The sequence below is a fragment of the Artibeus jamaicensis genome, unplaced genomic scaffold (genome assembly GCF_021234435.1).
Source record: "Artibeus jamaicensis isolate MK-2021 breed Jamaican fruit bat unplaced genomic scaffold, CSHL_Jam_final contig_886, whole genome shotgun sequence".
NCBI lineage: Eukaryota > Metazoa > Chordata > Mammalia > Chiroptera > Phyllostomidae > Artibeus > Artibeus jamaicensis.
Window position 1 is genome coordinate 1,108,705 of NW_026522002.1, and position 26,650 is coordinate 1,135,354.

General features: G+C 37.0%; 1 pseudogene; it reads left to right on the forward strand.

Moving 5' to 3' along the window:
* Nucleotides 1-7,925: 7,925 nt before the first annotated feature.
* The window catches only part of LOC119052876 (kinesin-like protein KIF2C), an 82,415-nt pseudogene continuing 63,690 nt past the window's right edge, over nucleotides 7,926-26,650 (forward strand).

The window sequence follows — 26,650 nt, forward strand, 5'->3', positions numbered from 1 at the left end:
CCCTTACACTGCCCCCACTCCCATCTTCCCTAGGAGGTCTGAGGAGAATTTAATCCATATGGTTTTGATTCCTTCACTCATCAAAATGCAGTTTTTCAAGAGTCATTTGATCTACAAGATGTTATATGAGTGCCTTTTTATATTTTATATTTTTTCCCTTAGAAAAGAAAAGCCAGTACTTTGCCAAAAGAAAATGAACTCCAAACCCTTGGGGTCTGAAGTGGTTCAAGCATTAGTTCCAGAAGAGCCAGGGGACACTGCTCAGTCAGGGCCTCAAATATTCTTTTCATAGTTAGGTGAATCCAAGCAAGGAGGTGGGTGGGGAGAGGCATGGTACTGGCTTTGCTTTCCTTTCTCATATGGGGTGTGCGTATGTATGTGTGACTCACTCTTCTATCCTAATAACTCGGTAAATAATAATTACAGTGTATTAAGAAGTTCTTGAGTGCTGGGAACTGTGCTAAGTGATTTATAAGAACTTTCTATTGAATATTTATAATCACCTTTTGAGGGGTGTGCTCCCTCCCTCTTTCCCTCCTTTCTTCCCTTTTTTTCACTCATTCTTTCATACATTGAATATTTATTGATTGTTTATTGTGTGTCAGGCACTATTCCAGAGTCTGGAGACATAGTAGTTAATAACACAAATCACATCTCCATTTCTGGGCACACATTCTACCTCACGCTCAATTAAGCAAGCAAATAAGATAGTTTCAAGTATTAATCTGTGTAATGAAGAAAATAAAACAGGTGGCAGATCACTGAATCCTGTTTAATTTGCCTGGATGGTCAGGGAAGGCCTCACTGAGCTAAGATCTGAAAGACACCAAGGACTCAGCTGTAAAGATTTAGGAATGTGGCTTTCCTGCAGAGAGAAGGACAGGGGCAAAGTCCCAAAGTTAGGAACATGTTTGGCACATCTAAGGAGCAAATAGAAGGTCAGCACACTGGGGCAGCAGAATGGATGAGGCAAAGAGTTACGTTGGTGGGAAAAGAAGCTGAGTTAGGTATGGAGGGCTTTCTGGACCCTGTTGGTAGGGAGGCTAGAAGGGTCAAGGCAGGGAAAAGGAAGTGAGGAAGAGCTACAGCTGGCCTCAGAATATGGGTCTCCTTCCCCTCTAGGTTCAGGGACATAACAGCTTTGGACAATTGCTCACAATGGGGCTCACTGTTCTGGCACAGCAGGAACTGAGCCTTTTGGACACTGAGTCAAGTACACTCAGTAATGATTGTTCAGACAGATATGCCCCTCAGGGAAATAGGAGAGAGGCAGTGAATCAGATATATTTTGCAAGTGGGCTTGCTCTTGGGAGGAATAAAAAATGGCAAGCAGGTCATGGCTTTAGCCGCGCAGCCGTCTCAGGGGTTAGTCAGCAGAGGCCCAGGGAAGTTTAATTACCTGACTGAAATTCTATAGTAAGGGACAGAGAGCCCAGGACAGAGTCTGGAGCCCAGGGCTTTCTGCCTCTTACATCTGATTTTTTAACAGTGTTTTCACAACTCATTGTTATGCTCTTAGACCATCATGGGCATAACATGTTTTTTTTTTTCAGCTATCACTGTGGCTTCTTAGGCCCTTTGGGGTCTGTTTTCCCCTACCTGACAGTATAATTCCTTCACATGAATCCATAGACAATGCACATTCTCTTTATTTCAGGGCTCTTCCATTTTAAAACAAGCAGAATAAGCATACTACTGCTTTTCTCTTTACTGATTTAATTTTATTTCCACATTTTGCTTGTGTCTACCGTATATGCAATAGGAATTCACTAAATGCTATTGATTTACTAAATACACAAATAAGTGCTGCTGCTTTCCATTCAATGGTCAAGAGCTCTAGAAAGCTTTCAATCATTCATTCACTGATCCAACATTTTTGCATATCATTCCAGATATTATGCAACATGTTAAAGAACTCAGAGCAAACAAAAGCAAATCTCTACTCTCAAATAGCTTCCCATCTGGTTAGGTGTATGTTGTGATTGCAGAATATGAGAGACTGGTGTGTAAATAATTTTACACATTAAAAATACTCTTATAAAGATAATGTATGTACGAAGTATTGTGAGTTTGTAAAAAAGGAGGATTGAGAAAGTTGGGGAGGTGTGGGTTTTATTAGGGATAACTTCAGGGAGAAAGCAGCATTCTAACCCAGACATGGAACAGGGAAGGAATTCTCCAGGGACCAAGTGGAAAACTGAAGGTAAATGTCTTGCAGCCTCCTTCCTTCCTCAAGAAAGAAGCCTGGGACTGATGGGGGCTGCTGATGGAATGTGGAGGGAGGAGGTTACAGACATGTCCACAAAATTCTGCTGTGACTTGGGGAACTATGGAATTTCTGCACCAGTTTCTGATCATCTTTCTGAAGATGGCATTCATAGTTTTGGACAGGGGCTATTTTCCACTCACCTTTTCCCATACTTCGAGAGTCAGTCCTGGTGCTTCTATGGGATAATCTTTTGTCCAGCCTCAGTATACAAGTTGCAAGAAGGACCAACCCCAGCCCATTTGATTGGAAGACTACATTCCTTTGGTCAGAGTGACCATATGATTAATGCCATGTTAATCAGAATCCAAGAGGCTCAATTTTAGGATTTTCATTTGAATTACCAAATAATTGAAATTCTGCTTTTCTGCTGGATTTGATGCTGAAAGGGTATGGTCTGCAGAGCTGTGGGCAGTCACATGGCTTAGAATGGGGCCCACACCAAGGTGTAGAACCAACAGGGAGAGGGAAGCTGGTTCCTTGTGACTTCCTTTGGACCCTGAATAAACTGATACCTAAAGACAACCTTATCCTAAGGCATGTGCCAATAGATTTCCTTTTCAGCTTTAGCCAGCTTGAGTTGGATTTCCTGTAGCTTGTACCAACAGAATCCCAAATAATACTATGGCCAATGATACTATGTGAAATGTCATAGCTTTAGGAAAATCTTGCCCCAAGAAAAATTATCTTGGTGTACAAAGGAGAGTTGAAAGGATGAATTTCAGGCATGATGGTTAAGAATACAACTGAGAGGGGCAAAATATAGATGCCATGATTTTAGATTATCTCTGTTGTTCTCACTAATGTCAACGACATCTGTGTCCCTGAATGGAAGGATTTTTTTGTAGCGGTATATTTTACTGGGAATAATTTTATATTTTCAGCACAAATTTTTGTTGTTGGCGCTGAGTATTTCTTTATGGTCATCTTTATACAGATCAAAAGTAATAGTTTAAGTAGTCACTGATTAGAGACTACTTTGATTTCAAAGAATCCTCTGGTCACCTAGTTCAACCTCATTAACCTTCTGCTTCTTTAATACAGATGATCAGTGTGAGCCATCATGTCTGCTAAGCTATAACATAGACCTGCCTATAGTTCAGTAGAAAATACTTATTTTGTTTTTTCAAATATATTTTATTGCTTACGCTATTACAGTTATCCCATATGTTTTCTCCCCTTTATTCCCCTCTGCTCTCCACCCTCCCACCAGCATTCCTCCACTTTAGTTCATGTCCATGAGTTGTACATATAAGTTATTTGGCTTCTCCATTTCCAATACTATTTTTAACCTCCCCCTGTCTACTTAATACCTACCATTTATGGTCTTATTCCCAGTACCTTTTTCCTCATTCTCCCCTTCCTCCCCCCCACTGATAGCTTTCAATCTGATCTCCACTTCTGCGATTCTGATCCTGTTCTAGTTGTTTGCTTAGTTTGAATTTGTTTTAGGTTCTGTTGTTGATAGTTGTGAGTTTGTTTTGTTTTACCATTCATAGTTTTGATCTTCTTTTTCTTAGATAAGTCCCTTTAACATTTCATTTAATAAGAGCTTGGTGGTGATGAACTCCTTTAACTTGACCTTATCTGGAAAGCACTTTATCTGCCCTTTCATTCTAAATGATAGCTTTGCTGGATAGAGTAATCTTAGATTAGGTCCTTGCCTTTCAAGACCTGGAATACTTCTTTCCATCTCCTGCTTGCCTGTAAGATTTCTTTTGAGAAATCAGCTGATAGTCTTATGGGAACTTTTTTGTAGGTAACTGTGTCCTTTTCTCTTGCTGCTTTTAAGATTATCTTTAATTTTTAATCTTGGGCAATGTAATTATGATGTGGCTTGTTTTTGTGTGCCTTGCTTGGGTCCAACTTCTTGGGACTCTCTGACTTCCTAGAAGTCTATTTCCTTTGACAGATTTGAGAAGTTCTCCTTTATTATTTTTTCAAATAAGTTTTCAACCTTTTGCTCTTTCTCTTCTCCTTCTGGTATCCCTATGATTTGGATGTTGGGATGTTTAAAATTGTCCCAGAGGTTCCTAAGCATTTTTTCATTTTTAAAAAATGTTTGTTTCTTCATTCTGTTCTGATTGAATGCTTATTTCTTCTTTCTGTTCCAAATCATTGAATCCCAGTTTCCCTCCCTTCACTGTTGGTTCCCTGTACATTTCTCTTCACTTCACTTTGTATTGCCTTCACCTTTTCCTCTATTTTGTGACCATATTCAACCATTTCTGTGAGCATCTTGATTACCAGTGTTTTGAACTCTGCATTTGATAAGTTGGCTATCTCTTCATTGCTCAGTTTTAGTTTTGGAGCTTTGATCAGTTCTTTCATGTGGGTAATTTTTTTTTCTTGGTGCACCTGTTATGTAGTAAGAGGTGGGGCCTTAGGTATTCTCTAGGGTGGGAAAACATGAGTACTACATTGTGGTGCTGTATGTGGGGTAGGGGTCAGAGAGGGAACAATGCTACTTGCTTGGCTCTCAGCCAGCTTTCAGTCACTTCCCCTGCTACCCACAAGCAAATCAGGCTCTTATAGTGCTCATTCCCAGGTGGGTGAGTTTGTATACATTCTAGGACCCTGTGGGTCTCTCCAATAAACTCCCCTGTGAGTGTGGGAGTTTTGCCTGCCACCACAAACCCCAAGGTGTTTTCAGTCAGAGATTTTGAGGTTTTATTTCCCTGCACTGGAACCCTGGGTTGCTCCATCTGTCTCACTCCCCAGTTTGTCCTTCCAATTTATTCACATGAATGTGCGACCACCTGGTCTGCCAGCCACCACCTCACCTGGTCCTTTAGATGCCACCTTGCCCACCCTGGCCTCCAACTGATGCCTTGCTGCCAGTCCTCTCTGCTAGGCATCCCATCTCTGCCCCTCTACCTGTCTAGATGAATGTTTCTTGTTTAACTCCTTGGTTGTCAGACTTCCATACAGTTCAATTTTCTGGCAGCTCTGGTTGTTTTTTGTTTTTAAATTTGTTGTCCTTCTGGTTGTGCAAGGAGGCAAAGTATCTACCTATGCCTCCATCTTGGCTGGAAGTCAGAAATACCTTATTCTGAATAGCTTGAGGAACAGGAGCACACCATCTCATTCTAGGGAATCCATGTATTTTGTACACCTTTACAAAATTACATGTTGTAAATGTGTAAATGGTCTACTCTTTCTCTCTCTCTCTGGGCTTTAGTTTCCTTATCTGTAAAATAGAGACAAAAATAGTGTCAACCTCATAAAGTGGCTGTTTATGATTAAAAGAATAAGGTCATGGCCTTTTCAGATTCGCACTTCCCCTCCTCCACCATGATGTGCCTGGTGGGGTAACTTGAATGGGCTATAGTCATGGGCAACACGAGTTTCTGATTTCTGGAAGTTTTCAGCCCATTGGAAGCATGAGTTTGGAGCAGTAGACGAGTGAGGTTGGCTCAGTTCTGTATGATCAGCATGAGCTGGTTGGTATCCTGCTATTAAAGCAGGATCACCTGGCTTCTGCTAGGTGACCCTCTCTACAGGCTGTGGTGACTGCTCTGTCTCCTCTGGCTTCAGGTTACAGGGAGAGCAGTGAGAGTCCCTAGTTACTGACCCCCAGGTGGTGTACTCTCCCTCTTTTTTCTGTGTATTTCACCCATGCCTTTGCAAATGGTCTCTCTATTAAACTCTTCTAAAAGCTTTCATTTACCCTCTGCTTATACTGGTCCTGACTAATTCACTCAGAGGCAAGACCTAGGATAGTGCCTCACATACAAGTACTTCAGATGATCTACTGCTACTATTTTTTTTGTTATCCACAAAGCAAAGAATGAAACACAAATGGGTTTGTGGTTTGACCCTCGATTTCATTGTTTAAAGTCTTTTCCTAATCATAATCAAATAATGTAAGTTTTATTCTTATGAATCCAGATTGGCTTTGATGAATAGCTGACCTTCCCATCAAAATACTGTTATGGAGAACAAATGAACACAATCTCCAAACCCCAGTCATCACTCTGGACTTTCAGTTCTCCATATCCTGACCTCCCTTTATTGTAACCCTCAGGAGGTTTCCTATTTATGCTAATCTCACTGAAGAAACTGACTATAATTAGTGCTTCCAGTAGGGTCTGTACGTTATAGTCTCATGTCCAACAAATTCATATGTTGAAGACCTAATCCCCAGTGTGATGATAATTGAATGTGAGGCCTTTGGTTTAGATGAGGTCATTAGAATGTGGCCCCATGATAAGACTGGTGTCCTTATAAGAAAAGTAGTAAAGGGCAGAGCACTCTTCTCTCTATCATGTGAGAACACAGTGAGAAGATGGCCATCTGCAAGCCAGAAAGAAGGCCTTTACCAGGAATCAACTTGTCAAGCACCTTGAACTTGGACTTCCTAGGCTCCACCACTTTGACAAATTTCTATGTGGTGTTTAATCCACACAGTCTATGCAATTTTCCTATAGAAGTCTGAACTAAGACAATGTAAATATTTTAAATGTGTAATGACAATGTGCACTCTTCTGTCCTGAAAATTCATTGTGGACCAGGAACTGGACTAAGTGTTCTATGTAAATAGTCTCATTCAATTCACACAGTGACACTTGTGGAATTGCCTTTAATTTTTTGTTTGTTTGTTCATTTGTTTGTTTTTGCGTTTTTATCGAATGCCTTTAGTTTCTTGACAGAAAATCAGAAATAACCAGAAGTGGTTTTAAAAGATACTACTATTTCTCTGATATAAAAGAAGCCTGAAACTTGGCAGTCATGAGCTTAATAGAAGCTCCATGATCATCAGTGTCTCAGGCTCCTTGGGCTTTCTCAGTTTAGAAGTTCCATCTTCAAGGTTACTTCATGGCCAATATGGCTGCTGTAGCTCCTGATATTATGTCTACATTTTTGACAGTAAGGGAAAGGAGAAAAGCCAAAAGATTTAAACATTAGCCCACTCTATGACCTTGCTTTACCATCTTTCCCAGAAATCCCACCCAACAACATTCACTTACATCTCATGGGCCAGAGATTGCTCTCATGACCACGCCTACATGCAAGTGAGGCTGGGCTAACTGTAGCCTTCAGTAATGCCAAAACTATTAATAAGACAGTAGGGGAAAATAAATATGAGGTAAGCTGTCTTTATTATAGCACTGCTGTTGTCCTTATTTTACAAATGAGAAAACTGAGATTTGAGAAAACTGAGATTTGAGAATCATCAAAACTACAATGATGGTAAAAAGGAGCCAGCACTTGGGTTGAGTTTTGTCCAACTCCAATACTCACATTCTTTACCTCTGTGTGCTAATGGTGAAGTTTACCTAAGAAGAAAGGCTGGTAACTAAGTAGGCAGCCTGTGTATGTTCAAATGTCTCCAGCGCTGCTCTACAGACACCTGCTGAATGGGTTCAGAGTTTTGAACAATTCTGGCTTTTGTCCAAAACTGACTTCCAGAGGAATTCCAGAGGAAGCTTGTGTAAATGGAGGACTGTGTTGACTTGTTTGCCTGTCTCTCTTTTTTGGGCAACTGTAGGCTTTGAAAGAGCCTGTCTGTTCACAGTTATGTGTCCAGTAGCCAACACAGTGTCTTGTACACTGCAGGGACCCAATAAGCATTTTTGTTTTAATAAACAACAGGAGCAAGCTAATAAACTTGTATATACCTAACAATCTTGAAAGCAACTTAACTTATTTTGCCGGGATGGTATTTAAGCACCAGCTGACCAACCGTGTTGAAACAACACTTGTAAGATGTAAAATCTTCCTGAAAAAAACAATTATTGCCAATGTGAATCCAAGAGTCTGTGTCTGTGAGAATTAGCATGTGCATCCTCCATGAGAATTTTTTTTCCAGCAGATTACTAAATATCCTTTTTTTTCTGATTTACCTATAAAAAGTACAATGAGGAATTATGTTAATGCTTGTATCTCTCCAACCACATCCTACTGAGGAATGAATCTATTTTTCAAAGCCAAACTAAGTTTTAATTTAGTGTCCCTGTGACATTTTCTTTTTCAAGCACATGAAGGATACTTCTATGAAGGGAGAAACATGGAAATCTTTCACAGATGGCCACACTTCGTGCCTGGATAGAGTAACTCTCCTCATGCCAGCTTTCAGTTAGAAGTAAATAAATGGAGACAGCTTCATCGTATCTCCATTTATCAACCCGGGGCCTTGGTTCTGGATTTCTACAACTGCAGCTGAAAATTTTTATTTACATTTTTTTGTGTTTTCTGAGCAGCTTTAATGTGCTAGGTTTAACTTTTAAGACCTTCTCCCTGCCACTTATTCCCCGACCCCAGGCTTTAAGAATGACATGAGTCTGGAGCTAAGTCTGGGAAACAGATGTGCCCTTTCACCACACAGGTGAATTCTGAACAGAATTCTCTAGACAGGAGTTTAGCCCTCTTGGGGCCAAGTAATAGAGACTTCCCTTCTGTGATTGTAATTCTGTTAGAAGTTGGGACGGATGGGGAAATGTGTCTCATCTGCCCAGCATAGTCTAAGGCCCAGGTGGACTGGCAAGAGTTTGGTTAGGATAGGGGTTAGGGCATGCTCTGGGAGGGACACTTTGCTGTACTGTTTCCCCACATTTTGAGACTGAAGAGGGAGGCCATGGCTTTACTTTATAATTCTTCTATTAGAGAACTGTATCAGTTAGTTGTTGCTACATAACAAACCATTCTAAAACTTAGTACCTTAAAAGAAGACCATTTACCTAGCTCACAAATTTGTAGATCAGCAGTTTGGACTTGTTCAGCTGAGATTTCAAGGGTTATATCTTCTTGTTAGATTGATTCCTTCCTCATGAAGGAATCAATCTAACAAGAAGATAAAACCCTTGAAAACATTTATGCACATAACATAGGAGCACGTAAATATAGAAGGGGGGGACAAAAGTAGGTTTACAGTTGTTTGTATGAAAAAAAGATATGCAGGTTATGATTATTACTATAGCTTTATTAACTCTGTGTTTTGTGTACTTATGACTGTAGACCTATTTTGCCCATCCCTGTATAAAATGTTACATGTTAATGTACATAAGGGAAAATAGACAGCAATAGAATCATAGTAGGGAACTTTAATACCCAGTTGGTATCAATAGATAGATGTTCCAGATAGAAAATCAAGAAACTAGTAGCACACTAGACCAAATGGATTTAATTGACATTCTCAGGGCATTTTACCTCAAAGTTGCAGACTCTACATTATTTTCAAGTGCATGTGCAACATCTTCTAGGATAGACCACATGTTAGGCCATAAAGCAAGTATCAGTAAGATTTAAAAGGCTGAAATCATACAAAGTATCTTCTCCAATCACAATTTTATGAACTAGAAATCAATTACAAGGAAAAAATTGACAAAATATGGAGCCTAAATGACATGTTACTAAACAATGAGATCAAAAAAGAAACCAAAATAGATCTTGAGACAAATAAAAAATGAAAACCCCAAATCTATGGGACACAGTGAAAGCAGTTCTAAGAGGAAAATGAATAGCAGTACAAGTCTTCCTTAAAAGAGAAAAATCTCAAATAAACAATTTGTTTTTAAATATAAAGAAAATAGAAAAATAACAATAAACAACATCCAAAGTGAGTAGGAGAAAGGAAATTAAAGTCAGAGCAGAAATAAAATAGTAAAAAAATACAAAATATCTATGAGAGCTGGTTGGATGGCCCAGTGGGTTGGAGCGTTGTCTCATACACCAAAAAGTTTTGGGTTTGATTCCTGGTCAGGACACATACCTAGGTTGCAGATTTTATCCCTGATTGGGGTGTGTATAGGAAACAACATTAATGTTTCTTTCTCTCTCTATCCTTCTCTCTGTCTCTCTCTTTCTCAAATTAATAAGAACATATCCTCAGGTGAGGATAAAAACAAATAAAAAACAAAAAGACCATCAATGAAAGTAAGAGCTCATCCTTTGAAAAGGTAAACAAGATTGATAAACCTTTAATGATTGATAAATTAATAGAGATAATAAATAAATATGAAATTAGTTATTTAATGCCGAAGGTCACTAATCATGAGAGAATTGTGAATGAAAATTACAATGTGATATCATCTGACTCCTATCAGAATAGCTATCATCAGTTAATCAACATACAATTTTTGGTAAGGATGTGGAGCAAAGGCAACCATTGTGCACTATTGGTAGGAATGCAGATTTGTATAGCCATTGTAGAAAACAGTTTACAGGGTCCTCAAAAAATTTAAAGTGTAGCTGCCTTATGACCTAGTGATTTCATTTCTGGGTATATAGCTGAAGAAACCAAAAATACTAACTCAAAAGAATATCTGCATGCCTATGTTCATTGCAGCATTATTTACAACAGCAAATATATGGAAGGAAACCAATTGTCCATCTAAAATGATTGGATAAAGAAGGTGTGTTACATATATACAATATAATATTAGTCATAAAAAGAATGAAATATTACCATTTACAATGGCATGGATAAATCTAGAGGGTATAATGCTAAGTTAAATAGATCAGACAAAGACAAATATATGATTTCTTAATATGTAGAATCTAAAGAACAAAATAAATGAGCAAACAAAATAGAAACAAATCATAGATACAGAGAATAGACTAATGATTGCCAAAGAGGAAGGGTATTGGGGTGAAAAGGGGAAGGGATTAAGAAATACAAATTGGTGATTACAAAATTGTCATGGAGATGTAAAATACAGCATAGGGAATATAGTCAATAAATTGTAATAACAATGAATGGTGTCAGCTGGGTACTTGAAATATTGGAAGGATCCTTTTAAAGTATATGCTTGTCTGAACATTGTGCTGTACACCTGACACTAATACAAAATAATGTGGAATGTAAAATGAATGTAATTGAAAAATAAAATTAAAAAAGAAAGAAACAAAGAACTATAAAAACAATTATAATCAGAAAACCATTTGTAAAATGGCAAAACTAGGAATGTATCAATAATTACTTTAAATGTAAATGGGCTAAATGCTTCAATCGAAAGACATAAGGTGGCTGAATGGCTAAAAAATAAGACTTGTATATATGTTCACTTTAGATAACAAGACATAGGCAGACTGAAAATAAATGAATGGAGAAAGATTTCATGGCAAATGTAATAAAAAAAGGCTATGTTAGCATTACTCATATCATGCAAAAGAGACTTGAAGCAAAGGCTATAATAAGAGACATAAAGTACATATTATAAGATAAAGGGGTCAACCTAACAAGAGGATATAACTTTTGAAAACATTTATTCACCTGCCATAGAACCACCTAAATATATAAAGCAAATATTGATTAACATAGAGGAAGAGATGTAAAATAATACAGTGATATTAGGAGATTTTAATATCCAAGTGACATCAGTGGATAGATATTTCATACATAAAATCAAAAAGAATAAACCAGAAATGACACACTAGACCAGGTGTATTTAATTGACATTTTCAGAGCATTTCATCCCAAAGCAGCAGAATATACATGATTTTCAAGAGCACATAAAACATTTTTCAAGATAGATCATATGGTAGATAACAAAACAAGTCTCAATAAATTTAAGAAGATTGAAATAATACCAAGTATTTTTATGATCACAATGATATGAAACTAAAAATCAATTACAAGATGAAAATTGAAAACTACATATACACATGGAAGCTAAATAACATGCAACTAAACAATGAATGGGTTAACAGTGAGATCAAAGTAGAAAACAAAAGATACCTTCAGACAAATGAAAACAAAAGCACAATGACCTCAAATCTATGGAACACAGAACAAAACAGTTCTAAAACAGAAATTCATAGCAATGCATGCCTACATTAAGAGAAAAGAAAAATCTCAAATTAACAATTTAATATTCCACTTAAAGGAACTAGAAAAAGAACAAAGCCCAAAGAAAGTAGAAGGAAGGAAATAGTAAAAATAAGAGAGGAAATAATAAAATAGTCTAAAACATTAGAAAATATCAATGAAACCAAGAGTTGGTTCTTTCAAAAGATAAACAAAATTCATAAGTTGTTGTCTAGACTAATAAAGAAAAAGAGAGGGCCCAAATAAATGAAATCAGAAATGAAAGAAGTGACAAGTGACACCACAGAAATACAAAGACTATAAGGAAACAACTATATGCAAACAAGTGGGACAACCTGAAAGAAATGCATAAATTGCTAGAACTATTCAGTCCTCCAAGACTGAATCAGGGAGAAACAAAAAAAATCTGAAGAGACCAATAATTGCTAGTAAAATTGAATTAGTAATGAAACACCTCCAGCAACAAAAGTCCTGGACCAGATGATTTCAAGGGTGAATTTTACTAAATACTCAAGGAAAAATTGGTACCTATTTTTCTCAAATTATGCCAAAAAATTAAAGAGGAGGGAAGGATCCCAATTATAAAGGCTCACATTACCCTAATAGCAATACCAGACAAAGATACTACAAAATACTAAAATTATAGACCAATATCCCTAATGAACATGGATGAAAAAAAATCTTTTTTCTTTCCTGGATTACTATATAGTATATGAAGCATCAATATGGGAGAAGACATTAGCTATGAATTTAAAGCCAAAGGCATGCTTGGAAACCTTCAAAGTTTACAACATTTCTATAACCCAGTAGATAATTTCACAATGGATGGACAAATAAAAGTGCAAATGCCAAATATTACCATACATACATACTTAAGAACTGTATCATTAATTATTAAATAAACACAAATTAACAATGGATTTAGCACATTAGAAGAGATTAAAAAACTGACAAACTAGTCAGGCCAGAGTTTGAGGAAATGTACCTTTTCATACATGATAACTGGAAGTAAAAACTGGTATACTGTTTCTTAACAACATAATATTAACAAAAATTTTAATGGTGCATACATTTGGTCCAACAGATTTTATTGCTAACAAATTAAGAAATCAGATAAATATGAAAAGATGAATGCATAACAATGTTCACTGAACCACTGTTTATAATAGATAAGTAAAAATTAACATACCATAGTCCATTAGTGAATGACTTCAAATACTGTGTGGAACAGACATATAAGCTACAAACTGAAGCCATTGAAGGGTGAAACAGATCAGAATAGACAAGAAAATCTGGTCTCACAAGAATATTAGACTATATTTTACAAAGCAGACATATTTGCCCAACCATCTCTCTCTGGCTCTTTTGAACCAATGTAACTTTTCAAGTGTAAACTTGCATCTGCAATTTGTTTTTTTCCTTTGATTTCTGTCTGAGTGCCTATGAACAGACTAAATTTCCAGTTTAACAATTACTCTTCTGCTACACTTCTCTGTGCCGTAACTCCTAAACTTCCCCTAAGCATTTGAATCAATGAACAGAATTTTCCATTTCTTGGAGGAGAAGATAGTGGTGAGGTAGGTGGGATCAGAGCCCAGTTCTCCCTGTGCCAAGCTGGAACACCTAGCTGATTTTCTAGGAAACAGAGTGAACAGCCAATGGAATCCCATTTTATATGAAATTTGGAGGCCAAAAATTTCAGAGGACACTGAAAAACAGACAGTTAAGAGATTGCTCTGGGACAGTAAGGTCTCTGGGATCTGCACCAGGACCAAGGCTGCTGCAGCCCTCAGCCTGGCACCTGCCACAGAATATGGGGAGGAGAGTTAAATCACCATCTCCCTCCCCTACCAGAGCAGGGAGGGCAGCCCAGCACCAGGAGTGTTCTGGATGCCGGAAGTCACTGGGGGAAATAGAGAAAAAATGGGAGACACAAGAGGTGGTACAAATCATCTAGGACTGTGGTCACTGGCAGTAGAGAAATTGAGCCAGGCGGCACCTGGAGAAGGGAGGAGTTGGGCCATGTCAGAACCTGATTTGGATAGTCTCCACTGGTTGGAAAGTTGGGCTGTGTGAAAAGCTGTGCACTCATTAAGAATGGTGGGCAGGTGCTTTGTAAGGAACTCTCCAGCAGCAGCTGACTCAACTGGAGGGAGATTTCAGCTGTGCATGCCCAGAGACTGAATGAATAGTGGAGCAGAACTACTCACACTCAGCTTGCCTCAGGCTTCATGCCCAAGATAGACTCACTCTGTGCATCCAGAAATTGAGTGGCTGATTGAGTCTAATAGCACAAGCAGGACCTGGGCTGGGAAACTGTGACCCAGACCTGATCCCATTCCTCTCAAAACCAGAAAGGGAGAAAAGCATAACCCAGCACCCCTCTTCCTGTGGCATCTAGGACCATGAGCAGAACTTGCTGAACAAGTTTAAAGTCAGCAGGAGGCTTTTCTTTTCCTTTTTTTTTCTTTACCCCAAGTGAGACAGTAAGACATGGAGTTTGACTGTTTTTTCTTATTCTCTCTTTATTGTATTTTAATTTTCCTTCTTTTAAAACTTCAACCATGTTTCAATAACATAATTCTTCATTAGGGACTTTCTATTCCTGTTATCCAAATAATCTACTTCTTGTCATATTATTGTTGTTCCAGTACTATTATAAATACCTCTTGTTCCATACAATTGTACATACTACACAGTAACCCTCCCTGATCTTAGCCCACTTCACTTCAATCCTGAGCATTATTATTATTGTGGTTAACTATATTACCTCTCAAACTATGCCTACTTTCTTTTATTCTCATTATATCTCATCATCTAACCTTGCACAAGTTTTCTGGATTCAGCTCACAATCATCCTCCCCTCTAACAAGAGTCTATCTCTCTTTCATCTTTTATAAAAACTGGCTACTTGGGTGAAATATCACTGTTAATGTTATACTTATCCCAAGAAACTCCTATCTCTTCTCTATTGCCTGGTACTTAAATCCCATAAAATACTCTCCTGCTATTTTAATTCATTTTGCCTACCCACTGCCACTGATCACATACAAGAATAGGTGGGAGCTGCAAACATCAGTATGCCTGCTGGAGAAGAAAAACCACCAAGAAAGGAATGACCAAAAAGTAAAAATCCAAGTGCAACAAGAGAGCCCAAACAAACAGAAGAAATGCCAAACCTAGAGCATCCAGAAGAGGAGATCAAAGAGACTACACCACTGAACCTCATAGAATTCCAACCATAAAAGTCCACCCTCCAAAGACAGCTAGCAAAGCAAAACATCAGGAAGCACAGAAACAAACAAAAAGAGTCACCTAAAATGGGGAGACAAAAAAAGAACTTGCAATCAAAAGGAGTGGAAGACTCCCCCCTAAAAGAGATAAACAAAATGGAGGTAATCAAATGGTCAGATATAGAATTCACATTAATGGTTATAAAGATGCTCAAGGAACTCACAGACAGCTATAAGAAACTGACTGAGAACTACATCAGCATGAAAAGGGAAATAGAAACTATAAACAAAAACCAGGAAGAAATGAACAATAAAATCTTAGAAATAAAAAACACATTGGAAGGAACTATAATCAGGCTGAATGAAGCAGAAGATCAAGTCACCCAGCTGGAAGACAAAAGAAAAAACCACCAGATAGACCAAAAAAAAAAAAAAAAAAAAAGGAAAGGAGACTCAGAAAGAATGAATAGGTGGTGAGACAGCTGAAAGACACCATGAAATGACATAATATCTATATAATATGGATACCAGATGGAGAAGAGAAGAGCAAGGGATAGAAAACATATTTGAAAGAGTAATGAGAGAAAATTTCCCTAATTTGATGAGAGGAAAAGTCACACAAATCCAGGAAACACAGATTGTCCCAAAAAGAGGAACCCAAAGAGGCCTACTTCAAGACACATCATAATTAAAATGACAATATTTCAAGAGAAAGAGAATATTAAAGGCAGCAATGGAGAAACAGGAAGTAACATACAAGGGAGCCCAGATAAGGCTAGCAGTTGACTTCTCAAAAGAAACACTCCTAGCTAGGAGAGAATGGCAAGAAATATTCCAAGCAATGAAAACTAGAAACCAGCAACCAAGGCTACTTTACCCAGCAGAGCTCTAAATTAAGATGGAAGGCAAAATAAGAAGCTTCCCAGACAAAGGAAGTCTAAAAGAATATACCTCCACACCCAGCTCTGTAAGAGATGCTAAAGAGACTGCTTTAAGAGAAGGAAGAAAAACAGTGAGAGAGATAGAGAGAGAGGAACACAGGTACAAAAAATGGCAATGAATAATTACCTATCAATGATAACCTTAAGGTAACCAGATTAAATGCTCTAATCAAAAGACATAGAATAGCTGAATGGGTAAAAAATCATGACTCACATATATACTACATACAAGAGACCCATCTCAGGACAAAAGACCTACACAGATAAAAGTGAAGGGCTGGAAAACAATTTTCCAAGCAAACAGGAAAAAAAAGCCAGGGTAGCAATAATCATATGAGAGAAATAGACATCAAAAGAAGGGCCATAAGAAGGACTCAGAAGGTCACTTCATAATACTCAAGGGAAGAATCTATCAAGAAGACATAAACATTTAAAATATATATGCATCCAACATAGGAGCACCCAAATACATAACGAAGATCTTGGAAGACTTCAAGAAAGATATTGACAGCAACACAATTATAGTAGGAGAATTCAACAACTCACTGTCAAAAAAGGATCTTCGAAACAAAATATCAACAAATTTATTGAACAATGGCATTGAACAATGCCCTAGATCAAATGAACATAACTGATATATAGAGAGAGCCATCCATGCCAAAGAAGCAAAATATACATTTTTTTCAAATGCACATAGAACATTTTCAAAGGTAGACCACATGATAGGACACAAAACAAGACTCAACAAATGCAAGAGAACTGAACTTATTTCAGGCATTTTCTCTGACCACGAGGGATTGAAGCTAGAAACCAATCACAAGGAAAAAACTCAAAAACATTCAAATTCATAGATATCAAATAGCAGGCTATTAAACAATGAATTGGTCAAAAATGAGATCAAGGAGTAAATCATAAAGTTTCTGGAAACAAATGAAAATGAACTCATAACAACCTAAAACATATGGGACACAGGAAAGGTAGTCCTGAGAAGGAAATTCATTGTGACATAGGCCTACTTAAAAAAAATAGAAACATTTCAAATAAACAAGCTAATCTTACACCTACAAGAACTTGAAGAACAACAACAAAGAGAGCCTAGAGCAAGGAGTAGGAAAGAAATAACCACGATCAGAGCAGAATTGAACAACATAGAGACTAAAAGCACGGTTCTAAGGATAAATAAATCCAGGAGCTGGTTCTTTGGAAAGATAAACAAAATCCACAAGCCTTATGCAGGCTCATCAAGAAAAAAAAAGAGAGAGAGAGAAGACCCAAATAAAGAAAATAAAAAATGAAAGAGAGATTACAACGGATACCTCAGAAATACAAAGAATTATAAGTAATTACTAAAAAAGACTATATGCCAAGAAATTTGAAAACCTAGATAAAATGGACAAATTTCTAGAAAAATATATTCTTACAAAACTCAATGAAGAAGAAGCACAAAGCCTCAACAAATGAATAACATTTGATGAAATTGAAGCAATAATCAAAAAGCTTCCAACACACAAAAGTCCTGGGCCATACAGTTTCAGAAGAGAATTTTACAAAGGATTTCAGGAAGAGCTAATCCCCATCCTTCACAGATTACTCCAAAAAATTCAAGAAGATGGAAAACTCCCAAATTCTTTTTATGAAACTAGCATCATCCTAATCCCCCCAAAAGATAAAGATACAACAAAGAAAGAAAACTACAAGCCAATATCACTGGTGAACATAGACACTAAAATCCTCAATAAAATAGTGGCAAACTGCATCCAGTGATACATTAAAAAGATCGTACACTATGACCAAGTGGGATTTGTTCCAGGGATTCAAGGATGGTACAATATTTGCAGATCAATAAATGTAATACATCACATAAACTAAAGCAAACACAAAAATCATGATCATATCAATACATGAGGAAAAAGTATTTGATAAGGTACAGCACCCATGTTTGATAAAAACACTCAGCAAAGTGGGAATAGAGGGAGAATTCTGCAACATAATAAAGGCCATATGTGAGAGGCCCGCAGCCAACATCATATCCAGTGGTCAAAAACTAAAATCTTCCCCACTAAGATGAGGAATAGGACAAGGTTTTCTCTTTCACCACTTATATTCAACATAGTATTGGAAGTCCTAACCACAGCAATGAGATGAGAAAAGGAAATAAAAGGCATCAAAATGGGAAAAGAGGAAACAAAAAACTGTCACTGTTTGCAGATGATATGATAGTATAAATAGAAAATCTTATAGTTTCCACTAAAAAAAACTGCTCAACTTAATAAATGAATTTGCCAAACAGCAAGATAGAAAGTTAATATTCAGTAATCAGAGGCATTTTTGAATACCAACAATGAAACATCAGAAACAGAAATCAGGAAAAAATCATATTTTATATAGCAACAAGGAAAATAAAATACATAGGAATAAACCTAACCAAGGATGGAAAAGACCTGTACTCAGAAACTACATGACACTGAAGAAAGAAATTAGAGAAGACATAAACAAATGTAAACATATACCATGTTGAAGAATTGAAAGAATTAACAGCATCAAAATGTCCATACTGCCCCAATTTATAGATTTAATACAATATTTATTAAAATATCAATGGCATATTTCACAGATACAGAACAAACACTTCAAAAATTTATACAGAACCATAAATAACCCTGAATAGCTGCATCAATTTTGAGAAAGAAGACCAAAGTTGGGGGGATCAAAATACCTGATATCAAATTGTATTACAAGGCCTCTGTAATCAAAACAGCCTGATACTGGCATAAGAACAGACACACAGACCAATGGAACAGAATAGAAAGCCTAGAAATAAACCCGCATCTCTATGGACAATTATTATTCAACAAAGGGGACAGCAGCATAAAATGTAGTAAAAATAACCTCTTCTACAAATGGTGTTAGGAGAGCTGGACAGCTACATGGAAAAAAATGAAACTCTACCATCAACTTACACCATACACAAAAATAAAATCAAAGTGGATAAAAGATTTAAATAAATGTCATGATACCATAAAAGCCCTAGAGGAGAGAGGAGAACATAGACAGGAAAATCTGAGATATTCTATGCACCAGTATTTTTGATGATATGTTCCCTAGAGTAAGAGACATAAAGGAAAGAATAAACAAATGGAATCTCATCAAAATAAAGAGTTTCTACATGGCTAAAAAAAACAGCATTAAAATGAAAAGAGACCCAGTTGTATGGGAAAACATATTTGCCAATGATACCTCAGGCAAGAGTTTGGTCTCCAAAATATAGAAAGAAGGCACACAACTTCACTCTGAGAAGACAAGCAACCCAATTAAAAAATGGGAAAAGGACTTGAATGGACACTTCTCCAAGGAGGACATACAGAGGATCCAGAGACACATGAAAAGATGCTCAAAAGCCCTGGCTGGCATAGCTCAGTGGATTGAGCACGGGCCTGCAAACCACACAATCACAGTTAGATTCCCAGTCAGGGCACATGCCTGGGTTGCAGGCTGGTTCCCTGCAGGTCAGTTCCCAGCAGGGGATGCATGAAAGGCAACCACACATTGATGTTTCTCTCCTCCTCTCCTTCCCTTCCTCTCTCAAAGATAAATAAAATCTTTAAAAAAATTAAAAAAAAAGATGCTCAATATCGCTAGCTATCAGGGATATGCAAATTAAACCCATAATGAGATACCACTTCACACCACTCAGACTGGCCATCATAAACAAAGCAACAATCAAGAAGTGTTGGAGAGGTTGTAGAGAAAAGGGAACCCTAGTGCATTCCTGATTGGAATAAAGACTAGTACAGCCACTTTGGAAAACAGTATGGAATTCCCTGAGAAAACTACAAATGGAACTGCCTTTTGACCCAGCAATTCCACTGCTAGTATTATATCCTAAGAACCCTGAAACACCAATCCAGGAGAACCCATGCACCCCAACATTCATAGTAGCACAATTTACAGTAGCCAAGTGCTGGAAGAAACCTAAGTGTCCATCAGTAAATGAATGGATCAAAGAGCTATGGTACATATACACAGTAGAACTGTACATAGCAGAAAGAAAGGAGCTCCTACCCTTTGTTACAGCATGGATGGAACTGGAGAGCATCATGCTAAGTGAATTGATTCAAGAAGTAAAGACAAATGCCATATGACGTCACCTTTAACAGGAACCTAATCAACAAAATGAACAAGCAAGCAAAATATAACCAAAGACATTGAAATTGAGAACAGGCCGACAGTGACTAGAGAGAAGAAGGGAGGGGATCGTGGGGGAAAAGTGTGAAAGGTTTGCAGGAACCATTATAAAGGACACATGGACAATAACAAGGGGGGGTGGAAACAGGTGAGGGAGGTGGGGAGGGCTGGGATGGTGTTCAGGGGTGGGTGGAAGGCAGAAAACTGTATTTGAACAATAGTAAAAAAGTTAAAAGAGTATTAGACTATATGTAATATATGTAGTTAAATATATTGTGCATATTTAAGTATATAATAATAAACATACACTTAATTATAAATAATGTTTATATTGATATATAAATGAATGTGTATAATCCATTTTATATAGTGAATTATTTTTAATTATTTAAAATATATTTTATTGATTATGCATTTACAGTTTTCCCAACTTCTCCCCCTTTATCTGTACTTCATCCTGAACCCCCCAAGCCTCTAACATTTCCCCCTCCACTTTGTTTTTCTCCATAGGTTGTACATATTAGTTCTTTGAGTTCTATTTCCTATACCATTTTTTACCACTCCCTGTCTATTTTATGCCTACCAGTTATGCTTCTTCTTCCTTATCCCTCTCCTCCATTTTTTCCTTCCCCCTCTTCACTGAAATCTCTCCAGAGATATGATGTACATATCTCTGATTGTATATGTATAATCTTTAATAAATCTATTTCTCAATCTAAAACTCTTGATCTAATGGTATAATTTCAATTGAATTTTTAAAATCTTTATTATTGTTCAAGTACAGTTGTCTACATTTCCCCCAACATTTGCAACCTAATTCCAGCCATCCACACAAATCTCCCCTGAGCCCAGACCCCCTTGGTTTTATCTATGTGTCCTTTATAGTTTTTCCTGAAAACTTTTTCCCAGTACCCCATATTATCCCCTCCCACCACCCTTGGGTAACTGTCAGTTTGTTTTTATTTCAATGTCTCTGGTTATATTTTGCTTGCTTGTTTTGTTGATTAGGATCCACTTAAAGGTGAGATTATACAGTATTTGTCTTTCACTGCCTGGCTTGTTTCACTTAGCATAATGCTCTTCAGTTCCATCCATGCTATGCCAAAAGGTAGGAGCTTCTTCTTTCCCTCTGATGTGTAGTATTCCATTCTGTAAGTGTATTATTGTTTTGGGATTCATTCATTTAGTGATGAGCATGTAGATTGCTTCCAGCACTTGGCTATTGTAAATTGTGCTGTGAACATTGCGGTGCATAGGTTCTTTTGGATTGCTGTTTCAGGGTTCTTGGGATATAATCTCAGCAGTGGAATTGGTGGGTCAAACGGCAGTTTCCATTTGTAGTTTTCTGAGGAAATTTGTTACTGTTTTCCACAGTGGCTGCTCCAGTCTGCATTCCCATGCATAGTTCACCAGGTTCACTTTTCTCCACAATCTCTCCAACACTTGTTTGTTGCTTTGTTTATGATGGCCATTCTCACTGATGAGAAGTGGTATCTCATTGTGGTTTGAATTTGCATCTCTCTGATACCTAATGATGCTGAGCATCTTCTTATACATCTGTGGGCCCTCTATATGTCCTCTTTGGAGAAATGTCTGTTCAAATCCTTTGCTTTTTTAAATAGGTTGTATGATTTTTTTCACTCTTTCTGGAGTGGAGTTGTGTGATTTTTTAATATATTTTGGAGGCATCATATACAATATATTTTTCCATATAGTTGGTTCTCTTTTCATTGTAATGCTGTTTTCTTTAGCCATGCAGAAAGAAGCTTTTTAATTTTTATGAGGTACCATTTGTTTGTTCTTTCCTTTATGCCCCTTCCTCCAGGGAACATATCAGTGAAATACTGCTGTGTGAATCTTGCCCATATTTTTCTCTAGGACTTTAATGGTGTCACGACTTTTATTTAAGTCTTTTAGCCACCTTGAATTTATTTTTGTTTATGGTGTAAGTTGGTGATCGAGTTTCATTTTTTGGCATGGAGCTGTCTAGCTCTCCCAACACCATTTGTTGAAGAGGCTATTTTTACTCCATTTTATGCTGCTGCCCCCTTTGTTGAATATTAATTGTCCGTAGAGACTTAGGTTTTTTCCTAGGCTCTCTGGTGTATTCCATCAGTCTATGTGTCTGTTCTTATGCCAGTACTATAATGTTTTGATTACTAGCAGCCTTGTAATATAGTTTAATATCAGGTATTGTGATCTCATGAAATTTGTTCTTCTTTCTCAAAATTGCTGCAGCTATTTGGAGTTATTCACAGTTCTGTATAAGTTTTTGAAATGTTTACTCTATATCTGTGAAATATTTCCTTGGTCTCTTAATACAAATTGTAGTGAATCTATTTGGGTAGTATGGACACTTTGGCAATATTAATTCTTCTAGTACATGGATATGGTGCATGCTTCCATTTGTTTGTGTGCTCCTCAATTATTTTCTTCAGTGTTGTGTAGTTTTCTGAGTACAGGCCTTTTACCTCCTCGATTAGGTTTATTCCCAGGCACTGTAGTTTTCTTGTTGCTACAGCAAATGGGATTTTTCCCCCTGATTTCTGTTCCTGATATTTCATTGTTGGTGTACAAAAATGCCTTTGATTTATGAATATAGACTTTTTTCTTGCTTTTTTGCCAAATTCACTTATTACGTCCAGTAGTTTTTTGGTGGAATTTATAGAATTTTCTATATACACTATTATGTCATCTGCAAACAATGACACTTTGCTTCCTCCTTTCCAATTTTGATGTCTTTTATTTTTTCTTCTTGTTTCATTACTGTGGCTAGGAATTCCAATACTATGTTGAATACAAGTGGAAAAAGCAGGCATCCTTGTCTTGTTCCTGATTTTAGTGAAAAAGATTTTAGTTTTTGCCCATTGAGAATGATGTTGGCTGTAGGTCTCTAGTTCATGGTGTTTATTATGTTAAGGTATGCTCCTTCTATTCCCACTTTGCTGAGTGTTTTTATCAAACATGGGCGCCTTTTCCACATCTATTGATATGATCACGTGATTTTTGTGTTTGTTTTGGTTTATGTGATGTATTACATATATTGATTTGCAAAGATTGTACCATCCTTGCATCCCTGGGATGAGTCCCACTTGGTTATGGTGTATGATCTTTTTAATGTATTGCTGAATGTGGTTTGCCAATATTTTGTTGAGGATTTTAGTGTCTATGTTCATTAGTAATATTAGCCTGTAGTTTTCTGTTTTTGTTGTATCTTTGTCTTGTTTTGGGTTTAGGATGATGCTGGTTCCATAAAAGGAGTTTTGAAGTCTTCCATATTCTTAGATTTTTTGGAGTACTCTGTGAAGAATAGGGGTTAGTTCCACCTTAAATGGTTTGTAAAACTCTCCTGTGAAGCCATCCAGTCCAGGGCTTTTGTCTGTTGGAAGCTTTTTGATTACTGCTTGAATTTCATCAGCTGTTATTGGCCATTTCAAGCTTTCTGCTTCTTCTTCATTCAGTTTGGAAGAGTATATATATTTTTTAATTTGTTCATTTCATGTAGGTTTTCAAATTTCTAGGCATATAGTTCTTCATAGTAATTTCTTAGCAATCCTTTGTATTTCTGTGGTATCAGTTGTAATCTCTCCTCTTTCATTTCTGATTGTGTTTATTTGGGTCCTCTCTCTTTTTTCTTGATGAATCTGGTTGAAAGCTTGGCAATATTATTTATTTTTTCAAAGAACCAGCTCCTGGATTTATTGGTCCTTAGAATTATTTTTTTAGTCTCTATGTTGTTTAATTCTGCTCTGATCTTGGTTATGTCCTTTCTTTTACATGCTTTGGGTTGTCTTTGTTTTTATTTCTCCAGTTCTTGTAGGTGTAGGGTTAGGTTGTTTATTTGAATTATTTCTATTATTTTAGTAGGTCTGTACTGCTATGAACTTCTCTCTCAGGACTGCCTTCATTGTTTCCCATAAGTCTTGGATTGTTGTAAATTCATTTTCAATTGTTTCTGGAAACTTTTTTTATTTCTTCCTTAATCTCATTCTTGCTCCATTTATTATTTAATAGCATGTTACTCAATCTCCATGAGTTTGAGTGTTTTTGAGTTTTTCCCTTGAGGTTGGTTACTAGTTTCAGTCCCTTGTGGTCAGAGAAAATGCTTGAAATAATTTCAGTTTTCTTGCATTTGTTGAGGCTTCTTTTGTGACCTATCAGGTGGTCTATCTTTGAAAATGTTTCATGTGCATTTCAAAAGAATGTGCATTTTCTTCTTTGGAATGAAAGGTTCTATATATATGAGTTAAATCTTTTTGATGAATGATATTGTTCAATGCTGCAATATCTTTGTTGATATTTTGTATGGAAGATTTATTCATTGTTGATAGTAGGTTCTCAAAATCTTCTAGTATAAATGTGTTGCTTCGATATCTTTCTTGACATCCTCCAATATATTTTTTTATACATTTGGGTGCTCCTATGTTGGGTGCATATATATTTACAATGTTTATATCTTCATTGTGGATTCTTCCCTTCAGAATTAGGAAGTGATCTTCTGTGTCTCTTTTTAAGGGCCTTGTTTTGAAGTCTATTTTGTCCGATATGAGTATTACTGCCCAAGCTCTCTTTTCCTGTCCATTTGCCTGGAAGATTTTTTTCAACCCTTCATTTTCAGTCTGTTTATGTCTTTTGTTATGAGATATGCCTCTAGTAGGTCGCATATGTGTGGGTCATGATTTCCTATCCATTCAGCTACTCTTTTTCTTTTAATTGAAACCTTTACTCCATTTACATTTAAGGTTATTATTGATAGGTACTTATTCATTGCCATTGTACTTCATTTGTGCCTGTGTTCTTCTCTCTCTCTCACTCTTTTTCTTCCTTTTCTTAAAGCAGTCTCTTTAGCAACTTTGCAGTGCTGATTTGATAGAGTTGTATTCTTTAAGCCATCTTTTACCAGGGAAACGCCTTATTTCATCTTCCTTCTCAATTGATAGCCTTTCTGGATAGAGTAGTCTCAGTTGTATGCCTTTTTCTTATATTGCTTGAAAATTCCTTCCCATTCCCTTCCACCTTGTACTGTTTCCATTGAGATGTCAGCTGCCTGTCTTATTAGGGTTGCCTTGTATGTTATTTCCCGTTTCTCCCTTGGTGCCTTTAAGGTTCTCTCTTTGTCTTGGAATTTTGCTATTTTAATTTTAATGTGTCTTGAAGTGGGCCTCTTTGGGTTCCTCTTGATTGAGACCCTCTGTGGTTCCTGCATTTGTGTGATTTTTTTTTTTTTTGTCTCATCATAGTAGGGAAGTTTTCCATCATTACTTTTTCAAAGAGGTTTTCTTATTCACCTTCTGGTATCCCTATTATAGAGATACTTTTACATTTTGTTTTGTGCAGTTCCCTTAACACCTCTATGTTCTTTCTGAGTCTTTTTTTTTCTATTCTTACTTTTTTTAAGAGTTTTTTTCTTCCTTGTTCCGAAGCTCACTGATTCAGTCCTCTGCTTTTTCTAGCCTGCTTTTGATTCCTTCTACTGTTACTTCAATTCAGAAATTGTATTCTTCATTTTCTCTTCACACTTGTTGATAGCTTGTATTTCCTTTCCTTTTTTTTTTTTTTAGATTTTATTTATTTATCTTTAGAGGGGAAGGGAAAGATAGAGGGAGAGAAATATCAATGTATGGTTGCCTCTTGTGCAGCTCCTGCTGGGAACTGCCCTGCAACCCAGGCATGTGCCCTGACTGGGAATCGAACCACGATCCTTTGGTTCACAGGCCCGTGCTCAATCCACTGAGCTACACCAGCCAGGGCTGTATTTCCTGTTCATGTTGATATAATTTGCAGTGAGTTCATCATAGTTTCTCTATAGTTTTTGGTTAATTCTCTGTGAACTCATTGAGTTTTGTTATAACCATTGATTTGAACTCAGTATCCGATATTTGACTTTCCTTTATTTTATTTAGCACTCTTTATGAAGCTTCCTCCTTTCCTTTTGTTTGGGGTTTGTTTCTTTGTTACCATTGTTTGTGAAGCTCTTCTTGTTTGTCCCTGCTTCCTAAATCAATGTGTCCTGACTCCCTGGATTTGTGTTGTGATCTTCTATGGTAGAAGGCCTGTGAAATTCAGTGGTGAAGTGTCATTGATCTCCTGAACTTGCTGCTCTTGGACTGTCATTTATGTTGGCTCTCTGGCTCTAATTTGGTTTTAATTGTTGTTGGGTCTTTTTTTGGTGGGTCCTTTCCTCTAGGTGCTTGACTGAGGGTTACTCCACTAAGTACATATTCTATGATGTTGTGCAGTTGCACACAGGTTGTGT